We start from the raw sequence: 17,337 nt of genomic DNA, 5'->3' as shown, positions 1-17,337 counted from the left end.
ATGACATATAATTCTTAAATTTGATATTATAGACAAGCAGAAAGAAGTTACAACCATTTTATTATTTGAAGTTATTAGGCTAAAATTTTTCTGCAGGTTGGTGACTATTCTGCAGGTTGAAAATCAAACTCATTATCTGCAAGGTAGTATAATGACTTACTCAAAGTTTGTGTTATAGTGGATCTTTGCATCATCTGAGGTTTCAGTTTATTTTCACATATAATTATTGGAAATCTGTTCAAGTATCGACTGAAACAGGATAATGCCAGCTGCCCTTTTAACTGCTACCATAATTAGGTTTTTAAAATAATGACTACCCATCATACAGCAATGCCAAAGTAATTATCTAAACTTGCCCAAACTCTTTCTGGCATTCTGATTAGTGTTATGGATTATGGGATAAACAAAATTAAACAGGTCCTTTAGGCAGTGCTGGGTCCTCAATATGCTAATATTTATTGTACAGTTTCAAGATGGAGAAAACAGAGGCAACCAGTCTTTTGATTTCATAGGTCAATTAAAAAAATTTTTTTAAATATCTTTAGAGCATTACATGGTATTGTAAACTTTTTATCAAACAAAGGCATATGGTAAGGAGGAGGACCTAAAATTTTAAAAATAATCCTACAAATTGAAAAATAAAATCACTACACTGTGGCAGACACTCAAGAACTGCGAAGGAAACTCCCAGCATCACGCTTCCTCTTGGAATCCAAGTTGACAGAACACAGTCAAATGCCCTCAATATCCACACCACTGCCGATCATAAATGGGGGTCTTCTTTTTCCCTTCAAACTACATATAACCCCATCTACCCCCAATTCTCACTAACTCACTACTGTAAGGAGCCACTGTTAACTTTGAGTAGAAAAAGGATGCAAACCACTAATTTAGACCACCATATTAATAAATATTTTTGCTCCTTTAACTTGCACATATTTTATTCAACAAAAACTTAATTACTGAAAATTCCTTCAAAGTACAAAGATACTTTATTTGGACAAAGTTTGCTACATACACAGAAAAGCTCAATATGCATTTTCAGCAATACCAATCACAAACACTTGGTTGGTAATTACACCCAAAAGTTATGAAACTCTTACTGGAGAAAATACATGAATCCTATTCACAGTATTTTTATATATGGAAAATAAAACTCATATAAGCAGCTTCTAAGAATAGCTGTACATTATTAAATAAAAAGTAAAAATAGTATCATACACTTTAGAATTTTACTCAAAAAATAATTTCAAGCTATTAGGCTTTAAATAATCAGTCCATTTAAGTTTAATTTTTAGTATACTAAGATTATATAGTCCTCTTCTACACAAAACACATTTGCATGTGTTTCTGAAAATTTCACATAAAATTTTTTTTAGAGTAATAACATATCGAATAAGTCAGGTAATTTATAACGTTTTTATTTTTTTTTTAAAGACACATGGATACTCAATGTGGATTCATGTGGGTTAGTCTAAAATTTGGCCAATATTTTGACAAACCTGGCTTTCAAAATCTTATTGTCATTATTACTTTTTCTGCATGTGATTTGCTGTTATTAGCATCCAGGGGAAAACACATGGATCTCTTCAACTCTTCAAATCATTACTCTAGGAACTAGCAAGCTTACACAGAAATCAGTTCTGGTTCTTACCGTAAGCCTGAGACATCATGAGGTCCATTCCTAGCCTAAAGAGCATGGAGTAGCTGAAGGGGAATAATGGACAATCACACCTAGCATAGTCCCTAACACAGAGCAGATGTCCATTAGAGACTACTATGAATACCATAACCAAAAAGTTACATTTAAAATATAGTGCTGTGAACTGTTACAGGCATTCCTTGGAACAGTCAAGGCCTCTAAGTCCAGATTTATTCTCTTTCCCCACAGGCACATGTAGGAAGGGAGATGAAAATGAAAGGAAACAAGTGGCCTCTTTTAACAATAAGGCAACTGAAAACCTTCCAGCCCAAACAGAAGAACAGGTCAATGGGAGAGAAGAGGAGGAGTGAACAAAGCAATTATCTCGGCCTGAGACAAAGGGGTTAAATTTGGGGAACATTTAGAAGAGCAGTGAAGGAAATTACCTGGGAAGGGAAAGCTGGATAGATTTAACCGAATTCTGATCAATTTTAGAATTCTTTGTGCTAGATGCTTTCCCCACATTTAAGTCAAGACTACAGAAAAAAAGCAAGGTTGGATAACAGGTATCCAGTGCGTGGATGGATTCACACTCCCCCTTCAGGAGCTCTCTCTGGGGAAATAAAATATTGAGGTACACACTGTAAAAGCCCAAAACACTACATTTCAAAGGGAAGTATAAAACTGTCTTCAGATCCAATATAAAGGTTTCTAAATTTCAGTCAAGTTGAATTATCCGGGCTCCCCTCCATTAATGTAAATAATCTAACGTAGACTGTACTGACGAATGTTTTAGAGATTAGAGTTGTATTTTTCTTACATTAAAGATACATTTTATGAGGTTATTTTATCTGTCTACAGGTCCAATTCACAAAAGACAAATTTTGTCTCTTTTGCAAAGAGTAATATAGGTTAAGATGTCTTCAAAACGTGCTGCGTTGTCATTCTGATGATGTTTTTCCATCTCTTCCCATGGTCCCAAAATTAGTTTCTTCAGGGTTTTCAAGGATGATCTTCTCACTGAAGCTGTTTTTTGCATAAAAGTCCCGATGACCGACATTAGAGGCAGGTGACCCAAGATTCCAAAGTGGAGACTAGAACCATTCATAATAAACTTTTTGTTGGAACACATTTATAATAAATCAAATGCATCCATTCCATGTCAAAAATACAAACTGGGGATAAAGTTTCTGCTAAACTTATAAATGGATTAATAAAATTCAGAAAAAATCATGCATTTGGGAAATCTGAAAGGAATAAAGATGGAATTATCTGAGAATCTCAATAATTTTCCTGAAAAGCTGCTGTAAATTTCAGAGCAACAAAAAAACAGAATCCCCGTTTGAAGTACACATTTTACACCATGGTTCTCATCTCCCAAGACATGATAAAAAGCCACACTTAGGTAGAAAATCATTATAATAATTAGAAACTTTAGAAGAAATACACTCATTTTCAATGATAAAACGTTAATATTCAACTTATTATAAAACACCCTAAGCCAGCAGGTCATCACCTAAGAGGTCCGTGCCTCACTTACACCTCAGGCTCGCTGTTTTTACCACCTGTACTTTTGAGGCAGCCCTCTGCAGATAATTTTGGCCCATTATATTACTAAGCTATAGACTTGTGGCTTCAGTTATATGCGTAGAAAGGCAGTTAAGTGTCCTTCAAGATTCGCTGTTCTGTTAAAAGGCAATAGACAACCACTGACTGGTAGTGACAACAAGGTCAAGGAAAGGTCAGCAGTGCAATGATCTTTTAGATTAGGACTTCTTGACATGATACTCAGAGGCAGTCCCTATATCTTCAGAAATTGCATGAAAATTTTATGTCTGTGCAATTTTCTTGGGGAAAGGATCTATAACTTTTCTCAGATTTTCAAAAGGAGTGTCTAAAACTTCCCCTATACAAAGAATCATTGTTCTATGCTCATTTTCTGTGTGAACCTATAAATGCAGTTAATGTACCCAAACTCACAAAGATCTGTCCATCTTGGGTAAATATAATCACGATTCTAAATTCTCAGAATGATGTGCCACAGTGTGAAGTGCAACGACCCAAGAAGGCACAGGTATCCCACGAGACACATGCTGGCATTGTACAACTGAGGCCAACAAAGAAAATTTGAATACGAAATTAAAGTTTTACTATAAACTTCTAGGAAGCAACCACCAAACACAGCCTGTATACATGCTATCAATCCTCTACCACCTTCAGTATTCTTCTATATTATTTTCTAAAGTTACAACAAGGACAATCAGATATTCTCTAATAAATAAGGTATTTTGAATTAAGTTACTCCTGGAACCAAATATCCCTTTATAACATACCAGAACAAAATGAAACTCATTGTTAGGAAATACATTACTATCTTCAAAAAAGATCACATGTCACTATTCTTTACTGCACATTACCATCACAAAGCCTACCATCCAGGGCATTGCATACAACACTTCACCCATAATCTCCAGGAAATTTCCTTCCTTTTAGTGAACTTTAGGCTAGCCACGTAACAGTTTACCCTCTACCCCCACCATCATTTTTTATTATTAGCCTCTTAAGTATTTCCCTCTCTTAGGTTTCTTTCATTTGTACTCACAGTTTTCAGAATCTAAGAAGGTCTTTAAAATATTCATCCCAATAGGGATAAAGTTTTTCCTTATTGTCTAATTCCTTCTGGGTATATTGCACGCCTAGGCCCAGTCAATACTGTGGCTAGAACTAGCTAAGAGGAAACATCTTTACTGATAAATGTATTGCATAAGGAGAGTGTTTAAAAAGCCAGTTGCAATGAGAAAGCAGCTAAATAGCTAACATAAGTTTAGATTGAAATGCAACTTAATTTGGAAAAAAAAAAAAAAACCTAATGTTTCAAATATGGCTTCTGTTAAGTCTTTTACATTTCTCTTAAAACAAAGCAAAGCAAAAAAAAAAGGGGGGGGGGGGAAGAGGTAGTCTATTTAGCTTCTAAAAGGCTTCTGATAGAAATGTTATGAAAACTTGTTATATACACTAATTTCAATAGTATTGGATAATCTACCAATAATAAACTTGCAAAAAACTAACAAATTAACATTCTACTGTGTTACCACTAAGTTTCTATAGTTTCTTATATGCTCCTCATCCTTTCCCTTTGATCCTTTTTCAAGTTGTTCTGAATGTGCCCTTAAAAATCAATCTTTCCCAGGTTTTGGTAAAAAAGAGTAGAGACCATCAAAATAACAATCTGCCCTAGAATTTTTCTTGGGTCCCCTTATTCCAGCAGGACAAGGCAAGAGAAAAAGACAACCACCAATAATGGCACTCACAGGACTGACTGACTCTCTTATTAAATAGGAGATGGTTCTCCATCCACCTAGGTCAAGAATGTCCTAGTTCCCATTCTGGATTTATACCTAAGTAGTCCACGATTTTAAAACAGTGTGCTCAGGTATATGGAATAGAGTCAACTTTCAATTTTTAAAGGACAAATCATATTTTTTGAAAATTAAAGTTTTTTCCTTCTTTTCATTCATACTGCCTACCTTTTGGTCATTTTACTTTCCACTAATTCATTTACCCAATAAGAGGAACAGGGGAAGGAGGTGAAACCTCTTCATTTGCAACTCTGTCCTACATCATAATGTCCAATTTGATTACTGGCAGCATTTTGCCATAAGTGTATTTTGATATAATCTTGGTAGAATTTACATATTCAAAATAGATCATTCTGAGATCATTTCCCAGTTGAAATTTTGTAATTATTACCTTTAGGATTATCAATTGATTATCAATTCTCTCTTCCTGAACAATAATTCTTTCTGACTCAAGTAACCTACACTGCAAGGCAGATACAAAAGAAAGGAAGCTGGACCAATAAGCATGGGAGGAATTACATAAACTGCCTGGAAAACATGATATCCTTTAAAATCCCCAAGCTTTCAAGAGACAACTATTTCCAGAGTATGACACTAGTAGCTGACAGCTGACAATCTGAGACATGCAGGCCAACTTAAAAATGCATCTGTTCCTTTATAAACTTTTTATTAAATCTACTGATTCACCCAGTAAGTCATTATATGTATGAAAATAACATAATTTTCAGGGTTCCTAAATATTTCCAATTTAGGGATCCAAGATTCTGAACATGCCATCACCAAAAAAAATTGCAAACCTAAAAAACAAAAAGGAAAAAAACAATGTCAAAAGCAAAAATACTTTCTTAGAAAAGGTTAATGTTTACTTTTATAATTTTCAAAACAACGTTTTAAAGTTAATGCTTTTTCTCATCTTACAGTTATAAACCCTTAACTCACTAAAGTTTTACTTAAAAAAACAAGACAATTTACAAATAGCAAAATAATATTAAAATATAATCATACATATCACCTACTTAACTAATATATAAAAAAAATTTTTTTTAACTAATATATAAATATAAATATAAATATATATATATATATATATATATACTGGGTCAAAAATCTCTTTAATTTTATAATTTGAGGCTTTAAATTAAAGTGGTACTAGTTCTGCATTTTCTTTAAAAGCTATCATTAGGTGACAGACATTCAGACCCATAAGTGAAACTACAGATTTCATTTATGTACAACTCATATCTTTAGAAACTACTTTTGTTAGCCAATTAATAGTGGTTAAATTCTTTGTGTTTCTATCACATTAACTTTTTAGCACATGAAATAAGAAATACGTTCTTCAAAGCTCTTCTAACCAAAGAGCCAATCTTTACAGCCTTTACTTGGGGAAAAAAAAAATTTTTTTTTTTTTGTTTGGCTAAACGTAAGACATGAGAATCTCTGAAAATAAAAAATGAGTAACTGTTTCTCATTAAACTATATGAACAATTCTATTACTGATTTAAAGACCATGTTATTTAGGGCAGGCTATTTAATAATAATTAAATAAAATTAATAATTAATAATAAAAATAATTAAATATATTTTTATTTAATTAATTTTTCCACAGAAAACAAAGAATTGATAGCTTACATTTCCAGGAGAAGTAAAAAACAATCCATTGCTTCTCTTTAGAAAACGGAAAGGCTGGCAGGTTTAAGTATCAATTGAGATTAGATATAAAATCACTGCACTCTCAAAGTAAACACTGCTTGGATTTACACATTCGGCTCATAATGGTTTTTGTTTGTTTTGTTTTTAATTAAGGGCATGTGAACAATTCTCCCTATCATTACAGAAAGTCACATACATGTAAAGAAAAAGAACACATTTTATAAATCTTAAATCACTCTCAACATCTGAGATTAAGGATTAAGAAAATATTATTTTCAGAGAAATTAGATAATGTACTGACTGATAGTGACAACCAGGACTAGAAGAAAGGATGAAAATAAACATGACCTTAAAAATACATTAACTTTGTCAGTTCCTTAGAATTTGCCCCCTGTATTACCAGAAACCCTGGTATCGTAGTAGTTAAGTGCTACGGCTGCTAACCAACAGGTCAGCAGTACAAATCTGCCAACCGCTCCTTGGAAACTCTGTGGGACAGATCTACTCTGTCCTGTAGGGTCGCTATGAGTTGGAATCGACTCGGCAGCAGTGGGTTTGGTTTTCTGGTTTTGAACTGTATTACTGCGGCCCTGGTGGCATAGTGGTTAAGACCTTGGCTGTTAACCAAAAGGTCAACACTTTGAATCTACCAGTTGCTCCTTGGAAACCCTATGGGGCAGTTCAACTCTGTCCTAATAGGGTTGCTATGCATCAGAATCAACTCTATGGCACCAGGTTTGGTTTCGTTTTGGGTTATTACATTACCATCCAGAATGGTAAGACAACTTAATTTTCTCAGCATCTCATCAATGGCACAAATGCATAATTTAGGCTAAATAAGTAAATTTGTGATATTTTTGCTATTAATGTTGTTACATATATTACAGGAAATTAAACAACATATAGAATCACTTACTTGAAATAATGGCTTAAAATAAAATCTCAACTTGAGCAAAGAACCTTACTGGAATTCTATTCCTAGGGGAGATAAGGCTAGTAATTGCCTTTTGGTGATCTGCTTCTGAAAAGATTCCAGAAAACCAAACCCATTGCCCTCAAGTCGATTCCAACTCATAGTGACCCTACAGGACAGAGGAGAATTGCCCCATAGAGTTTCCAAGGAGCACCTGGTACATTCGAACTGCCAACCTTTTGGTTAGTAGCTGCAGCTCTTAACCAACAGCCTAGGAAGCTCTATGGGGCAGTTCTGCACTGTCCTATAGTGTCGTTATGAGTCAGAACTGACTAGATGGCATACAAGAACAAATCAACAGACTTAACAGGACAAGATCCATCTGAATAAACTTAATAAAGAGAAATCCCCAAAAAAGAAGTTTTACTATAGTGAAAAAGAAAATAATTCTAGTACCTTCAACTATAAAATGCAATCTGAACTAAGACACACATAATCATGAAAGCAATGTTCATTAATAAAACTGCCATTCTGAACAGGTATTTTATATTTTAAAAAGTTAACTAAAAAAATAAACACAAATACATAAAATATCAAAATTCTTTAATACAGAAAAAGAATGGCAGGAATCCTTACTTTCCAGTCTGAAAAATTTACTAAGTTTGGATTCCCTTTTGTTTAAGAGCAAATCCTACTGATTTTGATAGGAAGAAAATATTTCAATCTACAAACTCCTGATGGCTCAGGTTTGTTCATATAGTAAATATTCTGTTGCCAGTTAAATAGCTCACTAGAACTCAATAAAAAAAAAACACATTTAAGCAATTTTAAAAGGTTTAATTAGCATGTGGATTTATATGGTTAATCTCTTTAAACATTTGAACCAGTTTAGTTATGATATGTCAGTGTGCTGTTTAATACCTATTTTTCTTAACTTAAAATTTTTAAATCATAAAAAGGAAGGAATCGGGGTAGGAGAACAGACATGGAAAACATGAAGGCCCCTTTCTCTCTTCCTCTCTTATGTTTTGCCATTACCATTCTGTTTGAAGTGGTTTCAGGACGAGGCGATCGCACACCTTCTAGTCAGAAATCAGATGACCTCAAAACAACCTCATTTCAGTCTTAGGCCTCATGTCTTTCGCTTAAAGCTAAAAATAAAAATAATTGTGAATGAGCAAATGATCATGGAATGAAATCTCTAACATGACACTAAAATATAAAATATTAGAAACTACTTTTATCACAGGAAAATGAAAACATACATATTTCTACACATAGCATCACAACACTACTTAGAATGCGGGAGAGTACCCTGCTTATCCTTTGTTACCTCCTGAGTATAAAAAATTTTAAATTTAATTCCAAATTGTTTCTACAAAGTTAAAGCAATATTTTACTTATCTTCTGAGATGATAAAACATTCACTTTTTATAGAGTTAAATAAAACAATATCACTAGTGAGGCTAATGGAGTCAGATACAGCTTAGCTGTTCTTAATATATATATGAACACAGACAATAAAGCAAAGAAAACAATGGTCTTGCCCTAAGAAATATATTTTTGTTTGTTTATAACTCCTAGTTTCAACAGAAATACCAGAAGTATATGAAAATTAATCTGTTTTCTCTAATCAAAGTAAGTCATTCATTCAAAAAAATTGAATGTTTCTAAGCCCTGGAAGTAAAATGCTGAATATGATGGCCAGGGTTCCAAACCTCTGTGAGTTCGTACTCCTAACCTTTTATTTCCTAGTTTTTCATCTCAAAATCTGGGCTATGATGGTAAGGAGACAGACAATAAAGACCGCTACGCTTCTCTGAGAGTGTGGGGGGTAGTACGCATTATATGACAATAGGATTAAAAACAAAAGCCACTGAGAACCCTGAATCTGTAAGCTGCAAGTAACCTCAAAACACCATTTGCGTCAAGTCAACATAAGCATCAAACTTACGCTTTAAAAATCCTATATTAATTCTGAAAATTAATTCTCCATTTGAAGAGTGCTGGTAGTTTCAAACCCAAACACAAATGCCTCTATTTTGAAAGAAAAGTTAAATCTTCAAAAATCACTTAATATTAAGAATACTTTATTCAATTGAAGCCAAAACTCCCAATTTCTTAAAACTATATTTTAGGTGAAGGTTTACAGAACAAACTAGCTTCTCATTACAAAAATTAGTACACATACTGTTTTGTGACATTGGTTACCAACCCCAGGACATGTCAACACTCTCCCTTCTCAACCCTGAGATCCCTAATACTAGTTTTTCAGTCTCGTCCTGCCTTCCAGTTCTTGTCCCTGGGCTGGTGTGCCCCTTTAGTCTAGTTTTGTCTTATGGGCCTGTCTAACCTTTGGCTGAAGGGTGAATCTCAGGAGTGACTTCATTACTAAGCTAAAACGGTGTCCGGGAGGCACCAGAAATTTTGCTGTCAAAGTTACACTTAAAGGATTGGTCCTCAAAAGCAAAGAGGTTTCTGGGATAAACTGAAGACTTCGAAGGTCAGCAGCAGAGCAAGGGCGGGGGTTTGGGGACTATGGCTTAAGGGGACTTCTAAGTCAACTGGCATAATAAACTGTATTATGAAAATATTCTGCATCCCACTTTGAAGTGTGGCGTCTGGGGTCTTAAATGCTAACAAGCGGCCATCTAAGATGCATCAATCGGTCTCAACCCCTCTGGATCAAAGGAGAATGAAGAACACCAAGGTCACACGACAACTATGAGCCCAAGACAGAAAGGGCCACATGAACCAGAGATTTACATCATCCTGAGCCCAGAAGAACTAGATGGTGCCCGGCCATAACCGATGACTGCCCTGACAGGGAACACAACAGAGAACCCCTGAGGGAGCAGGAGAACAGTGGGATGCAGACCCCAAATTCTCATAAAAAGACCAGACTTAATAGTTGGACTGAGACTAGAAGAATCCCAGCAGTCATGGTCCCCAAATCTTCTGTTGGCCCAGGACAGGAACCATTCCCGAAGACTACTCATCAGACACGGAAGGGACTGGACAATGGGCTGGAGATGCTGATGAAGAGTGAGCTACTTGTATCAGGTGGACACTTGAGACTGTATTGGCATCACCTGTCTGGAGGGGAGATGGGAGGGTAGAGAGGGTTAAAACTGGCAAAACGGTCACGAAAGGAGAGACTGGAAGAAGGGAGCGGGCTGACTTATTAGGGGGAGAGTAAATGGGAGTATGTAATAAGGTGTATATAAGCTTATATGTGACAGACTGACTTGATTTATAAACTTTTACTTAAAGCACATATAAATTATTTAAAAAAAAAAGAATTGGTCCTGTGCTCAATTTGGCAGCACATATACTAAAGTTGGAATGATACAGAGAAGATTGGCATGGCTCCTGCACAAGGATAACGTGCAAGTTCGTGACGTAGTTCAGTCACGTATACAAGACTAATGGGCACACCGCTCCAAAAACAAAGACGAGAAGGCAGGAAGGGGCAGGAAAACTGTACAAATGGCAACAGGGAGCCTGGGGTGGAGAAGGGGAGAGTGTTGACACATCAAGGGGTTGGCAACCAATGTCACAAAACAATTTGGGTATTAACTGTTTAATGATAAACTAATTAGCTATGTAAACTTTCACCTATATCATTAAATAAAAAAAAAAAAAAAGAACTGGTCCTAACTATACCATAATGAAGGCAAATATCTTATTTTTTTATACCATTCATATAAAAAACCAAAATAACAAAAACAAAAAACACCAAACCCATTGCCTTCGAGTCAATTCCAACTCACAGAGACCCTACAGAACTGCCCCATAGGGTTTCTGAGGAGCAGCTGGTAGATTCCAACAGCTGAAACGTTTATGTTTGCAGCCTTGCCCTTAACCACATTCATTAAATTAAATATAACTCATAAATTATCAAGTAAACTCTATATCAACATTATTTTTTAATGTTTTTAATTTATTTCCTGGTTCTAAATACGCCAAGGAATTTCTTTAGCTTTGCAGGAATATAATACAATACCAAAAGATATAAAAATATATACACCTGACTCAATTTAAGGTTTATGTTCATCTTAAAACAGATTAGCAAATGCATTTCTGAGTTATCTTATCTTCCACAACTTTTCATGAAGTCCAACTAAATTTCATATCTGGACAAATATAACAAAGTTACATGGATTGATTCTGGGGTTTACAGGTCTTAGAACCATGCTTTAAGTAACAAATTGCAACGGATGCTTAAATATTTAGAAAAAAAAGAAATATTTAAATTCATATCTAGGTTTTAGGTTATGGTTTGCCACAAGTAAAATATTAAGAATATTAAATATTAAAAATAAAGTTCTAGTCAATAAGGAAGACCGAAGAAGAATTGATGCCTTTGAATTGTGGTGCTGGAGAAGAATACTGAATATACCACGGACTGCCAAAGAACAAACAAATCTGTCTTGGAAGAAGTACAACCAGAATTCTCCTTAGAAGCAAGGATGGCGAGACTATGTCTCACATACTTTGGACATGTTGTCTGGAGGAACTGGTCCCTGGAGAAAGACATCACACTTGGTAGGTAGTCAGTGAGATGGACTGACACAGTGGCTGCAACAATGGGCTTAAACATAACAACTGTGGAGATGACACAAGACGGGGCAGTGTTTTGTTCTGTTGTATATAGGGTCACTATGAGTCAGAACCGACTTGATGGCACCTGACAACAATGGCAGTCAATAAACTTTAAAAATTTGTTTTCCACTGACGTGCAGATTTTAGAAGTGTTATATTTTGATGCACTCAAAATTTAATCAAGGTAAATTGTATCTTAGTCTTATTTGTAAGCAGTCAATTCTCCGCCTTAACATGAATATCTTATATCCCTGCTCTTTTCAGTTTGTATCAAATTTCAGAGAAAATGTAACTAATTAGATTTACTTTTTATACTCCAAGCCTTAAACATTCATTTATCTACAAATCCCAAATGTGTACTACATAAACAAAAAGAATTCATCATTTAGCCCACAACTCTTTAATACCAGCTACCATTCCTAGGCAAAAAGAAAAGTAGCTGACAGGCTTTATTCACTTCTCCAAAACTCAGATCTTTCCCTTAAGTCATTTTTTTTTTCCCACATTGCCGTGTGATAGATCACTACTGTGTGGCCTTTCTAGCCACGCTCTTGTAACTCCCACCCAAGTGACTGAGCAGGGCTGTGTGACAGCATTAATTGTGGCCTACCAAAGGGATTGGTCAGTTTGCCATCCCACTGGCCTTGAAATGAGCCACCCCAGGAGCAAGAAAGAGAGGATCCCACTACCACCAAGGAAGAGCAGCCAGGAGTAGAGAGCGCATCCTTTGGACCCAGGAGACAGCGACAGAGATCGAGAAAGTGAGAAAGTGAAAGAGCGAGAGCGAGAGAGCAAGAGTGGGTGCAAAGGCAAGCTGTAACCCTGAAGACTGTGAGACGCAGAGGCAGGAGAGACCAGCAGGAGACTGTGCAGTGGGCTTCCTGGCCCAGGGAGTGAGAAAGCTGAGTGCCTGGAGTGCCTCTGGGGACTTACTGGCATGGGCTAAAAAGCTTTGTCCTGAGCAGAGCACAGACCTAGGATCAAAGAGAGGTGCGTCTGTGATCACAACTGAAAAGAGGCTGTCCTGATGGAAGAACTGTATCCTGAATGTTCCTGAGCCTGAATTGTAACCTGTTACTTCCTTAATAAACCTCATGATCTTGAGTGTTGTCCGTGAGCTGTGTGTGGCCACTGCAATGAATTATCAGCCCCAGCAAAAAAGTAGGGAACCCCTGGTGGCGTAGTGGTTAAATGCTATGGCTGCTAACAAAAGGGTCGGCAGCTCGAATCTGCCAGGCGCTCCTTGGAAACTCTGTGGGGCAGTTCTAACCTGTCCTAGAGGGTTGCTATGAGTCGGAATCGACTCGACAGCACTGGCTTTGGTTTTTTGGTTTTTGCAGAGAAGTAGAGAGTGCAGTGGGAGAGACAGGTGGTGTCAGGATTGGTAAAGGTGGCAGAGAGAGGAGGCATGTCTAAACTCCATTGATCTTGATTCTTTCACCCTTGTGAGTTAGTGGAGGTCAGATGCCACCTCCAAGCCATTTATACACACTTCAATGATAATTCTGTTTCATTCCCCCTTTTTGCTTCAATCATAGCGTGTTTTGATATGCAAGTTACAGCTGTATAATTTTCCCTGAACCAATCCATCCGTAATCCAGAGAATGCAACAACTATTCTGACACAGTTCAGAGAATTCCATAGTTTTCATTACTACTTTGGTCAAGACCTTTGATGATAAAATAATGAGATTTTAATACTTAGAGGGCATACTAGGCATAAAACTCCATTGCCACTTCATTGAGGTCTCTCATTTAATAGCATTAATGAATTACAGTGAGTTACCGATAAATCTCAACAAATTGTAGAACGAAATTTGTATAAAAACAATTCCTGTTGGTTTAAGGACATCCGATGTAAAATCCATTCCCATGAAAAATCATTTCCTTAGTTTAGACTGAATATTTTCACAAAAAGTTAAGCTTCCTGATACACCAGCAGTGCACCCATAATCTGATTATTGGACATTGCAATTCCTAGCTAGAAGTTAACTTTTACTTCCACAACTTTGCAACTTCACACATGCAGATTTTCCAATTCAACTTCCATTTTTTTTTTTTTTTTTCATTTGGATGTTACTAGAAAGTCTCAAATTTAAGGATTCTATGGGAAGCACCAGCAGCCCTGGTGACACAGTGGTTAAGCACTCAGCTGCTAACCAAAAGTTTTATCAGCAATTTGAACCCACCAGCTGCTCTGAGGGAGAAAAATGTGGCAGTTTGCTTCTGTGAAGATTGGTGCCTTGGTGGTGCAGTGTGTTAACAGCTTGGCTGCTAACGAAAAAGTCGGCAGTTCGAATCCACAGCCACACCTTGGAAACACTACATGGCAGTTCTACTCAGTTCTATAGGGTTGCTATGATTGGAACTGACTTGATAGCAACAGATTTTTTTTTTTTTTATTTTTTATTGGTATGGGAAGAAGGTGTTATTGTTGTTAGGTGCCGTCGAGTCAGTTTCAACTCGTGGTGACCCTATGCACAACAGAATGAGACACTGCCCGGTCCTGCACCATCCTCAAAATCGTTGTTATGCTTGAGCTCATTGTTGCAGCCACTGTGTCGATCCACCTCGCTGAGGGTCTTCCTCTTTTCCGCTGACCCTGTATTCTGCCAAGCATGATGCCCTTCTCCAGGGACTGGTCCCTCCTGACAACATGTCCAAAGTATGTAAGATGCAGTCCCGCCATCCTTGCCTCTAAGGAGCATTCGGGTTGTACTTCTTCTAAGACAGATTTGTTCGTTCTTTTGGCAGTCCATGGTATATTCAATATTCTTCACCAACACCACAATTCAAAGGTGTCAACTCTTCTTCGGTATTCCTTATTCATTGTCCAGCTTTCACATGCATATGATGCGATTGAAAATTCCATGGCTTGGGTCAGGTGCACCTCGGTGTTCAGGGTGACATCTTTGCTCTTCGACACTTTGAAGAGGTCCTTTGCAGCAGATTTGCCCAAAACAATGGGTCTTTTGACTTCGTGACTGCTGCTTCCACGGCTGTTGATCGCGGATCCAAGTAAAATGAAATCCTTGACAACTTCAACCTTTTCTCTGTTTATCATGATGTTGCTCATTGGTCCAGTTGTGAGGATTTTTGTTTTATGTTGAGATGTAATCCATACTGAAGACTGTGGTCTTTGATCTTCATTAGTAAGTGCTTCAAGTCCTCTTCACTTTCAGCAAGCAAGGTGGTGTCATCTGCATAACACAAGTTGTTAATGAGTCTTCCTCCAATCCTGATGCCCCGTTCTTCTTCATATAGGCCAGCTTCTTGTATTATTTGCTCAGCATACAGATTAAATAGGTATGGTGAAAGAATACAACCCTGACACACAACTTTCATGACTTTAAACCAATCAGTCTCCCCTTGTTCTGTCCGAACAACTGCCTCTTGATCTATGTAAAGGTTCCTCATGAGCACAATTAAGTGTTCTGGAATTCCCATTCTTCGCAGTGTTATCCATAGTTTGTTATGATCCACACAGTCAAATGCCTTTACACAGTCAATAAAACAAACATCCTTCTGGTATTCTCTGCTTTCAGCCAGGATCCATCTGACATCAGCAATGATATCCCTGGTTCCACGTCCTCTTCTGAAACCGGCCTCAATTTCTGGCAGTTCCCTGTCGATATACTGCTGCAGCCGTTTTTGAATGATCTTCAGCAGAATTTTGCTTCGTGTGATATTAATGATACTGTTCTATAATTTCCACATTCGGTTGGATCACCTTTCTTGGGAATAGGCATAAATATGGATCTCTTCCAGTCAGTTGGCCAGGAAGCTGTCTTCCATATTTCTTGGCATAGACGAGTGAGCACCTCCAGTGCTGCTTCTGTTTGTTGAAACATCTCAATTGATATTCCATCAATTCCTGGAGCCTTGATTTTTGCCAATGCCTTCAGAGCAGCTTGGACTTCTTCCTTCAGTACCATCGGTTCCTTGTCATATGCCACCTCTTGAAATGGTGGAGTATTGACTAATTCTTTCTGGTATAATGACTCTGTGTATTCCTTCCATCTTCTTTTGATGCTTCCTGCATCATGTAATATTTTCCCTGCAGAATTCTTCACTATTTTAACTCGAGGCTTGAATTTTTTCTTCAGTTCTTTCGGCTTGAGAAATGCCGAGCGTATTCTTCCCTTTTGGTTTTCCATCTCCAGCTCTTTGCACATGTCGTTATAATACTTTATTTTGTCTTCTTGAGAGGCCCTTTGAAATCTTCTGTTCAGTTCTTTTACTTCATCAATTCTTCCTTTTGCTTTAGCTGTTCGATGCTCAAGAGCAAGTTTCAGAGTCTCCTTTGACATCCACCTTGGTCTTTTCTTTCCTTCCTGTCTTTTCAGTGACATCTTGGTTTCTTCATGGATGATGTCCTTGGTGATAGAAACAATGCCGGAGATCGAATGATAGAATTTTGCAAGACCGAAAACTTCTTCATTGCAAATACCTTCTTTCACTAACATAAACGGCGACTATACAAATGGACCTCGCCAGATGGAACACACAGATATCAAATTGACTACATCTGTGAAAAGAGGAGATGGAAAAGCTCAATATCATCAGTCAAAACAACGCCAGGGGCCGACTGTGGAACAGACCATCAGTTGCTCATCTGCAAGTTCAAGCTGAAACTGAAGAAAATCAGAGCAAGTCCACAAGAGCCAAAATATGACCTTGAGTATGGGAAGAAGGTAGAGTACTCAAAAAATGCTCCTGAGGCAATGACCAGCAATTTGGAAAATTTAAAGCTGCATCTCTACCTTCATTCCATAAACCAAAATAAATTCCAGATACACTACATGTAAGGTGAAAATATAAAACCACAAAATGAGTTAAAATGTCAGATTTTTAAAAATGAATCAGGAAGCACAGAAAGAACTTTAATTATCTGAAGCACAAGAAGGACTTTAATCATGACTTACAATCTAGAAGTCAAAAAATAACAAAATTGATTATAAAATGGCAAAAAAAAAACCTGTAACAGGAGATGGAGCCAACATGGCACTATAGGCAGAAGCACCACACCGTCCCTCCACAACAAAGACCTGAAAAACTAAATAAAACTGAGACAAATGTCACTTGGAATTCTAAGCATGAAATGAAGCAATAAAGAACTCAACCAACTACCAAATGGAATAAAAAACTGACAGAGAGCAGAGAGCA

The 17,337-nt window shown here is 36.9% G+C and overlaps 1 protein-coding gene and 1 non-coding gene across 2 annotated transcripts in view; one reads left to right on the top strand and one right to left on the bottom strand.

Annotated features, from left to right (window-relative positions):
- XKR6 (XK related 6) overlaps positions 1–17,337 on the bottom strand; it is a 529,894-nt gene that overhangs the window by 346,015 nt on the left and 166,542 nt on the right. The gene's annotated exons all lie outside the window — the stretch shown is intronic.
- Positions 10,878–10,984, top strand: LOC111751316 (U6 spliceosomal RNA). Its single transcript, XR_002786394.1, has one exon. It is a non-coding gene; the product is annotated as a U6 spliceosomal RNA (small nuclear RNA).

Source organism: Loxodonta africana, chromosome 19 (genome assembly GCF_030014295.1).
Source record: "Loxodonta africana isolate mLoxAfr1 chromosome 19, mLoxAfr1.hap2, whole genome shotgun sequence".
Classification (NCBI taxonomy): domain Eukaryota; kingdom Metazoa; phylum Chordata; class Mammalia; order Proboscidea; family Elephantidae; genus Loxodonta; species Loxodonta africana.
Note: the sequence above shows the minus strand (reverse complement) of the source record. Positions and strands in the feature narration are given on the sequence as shown.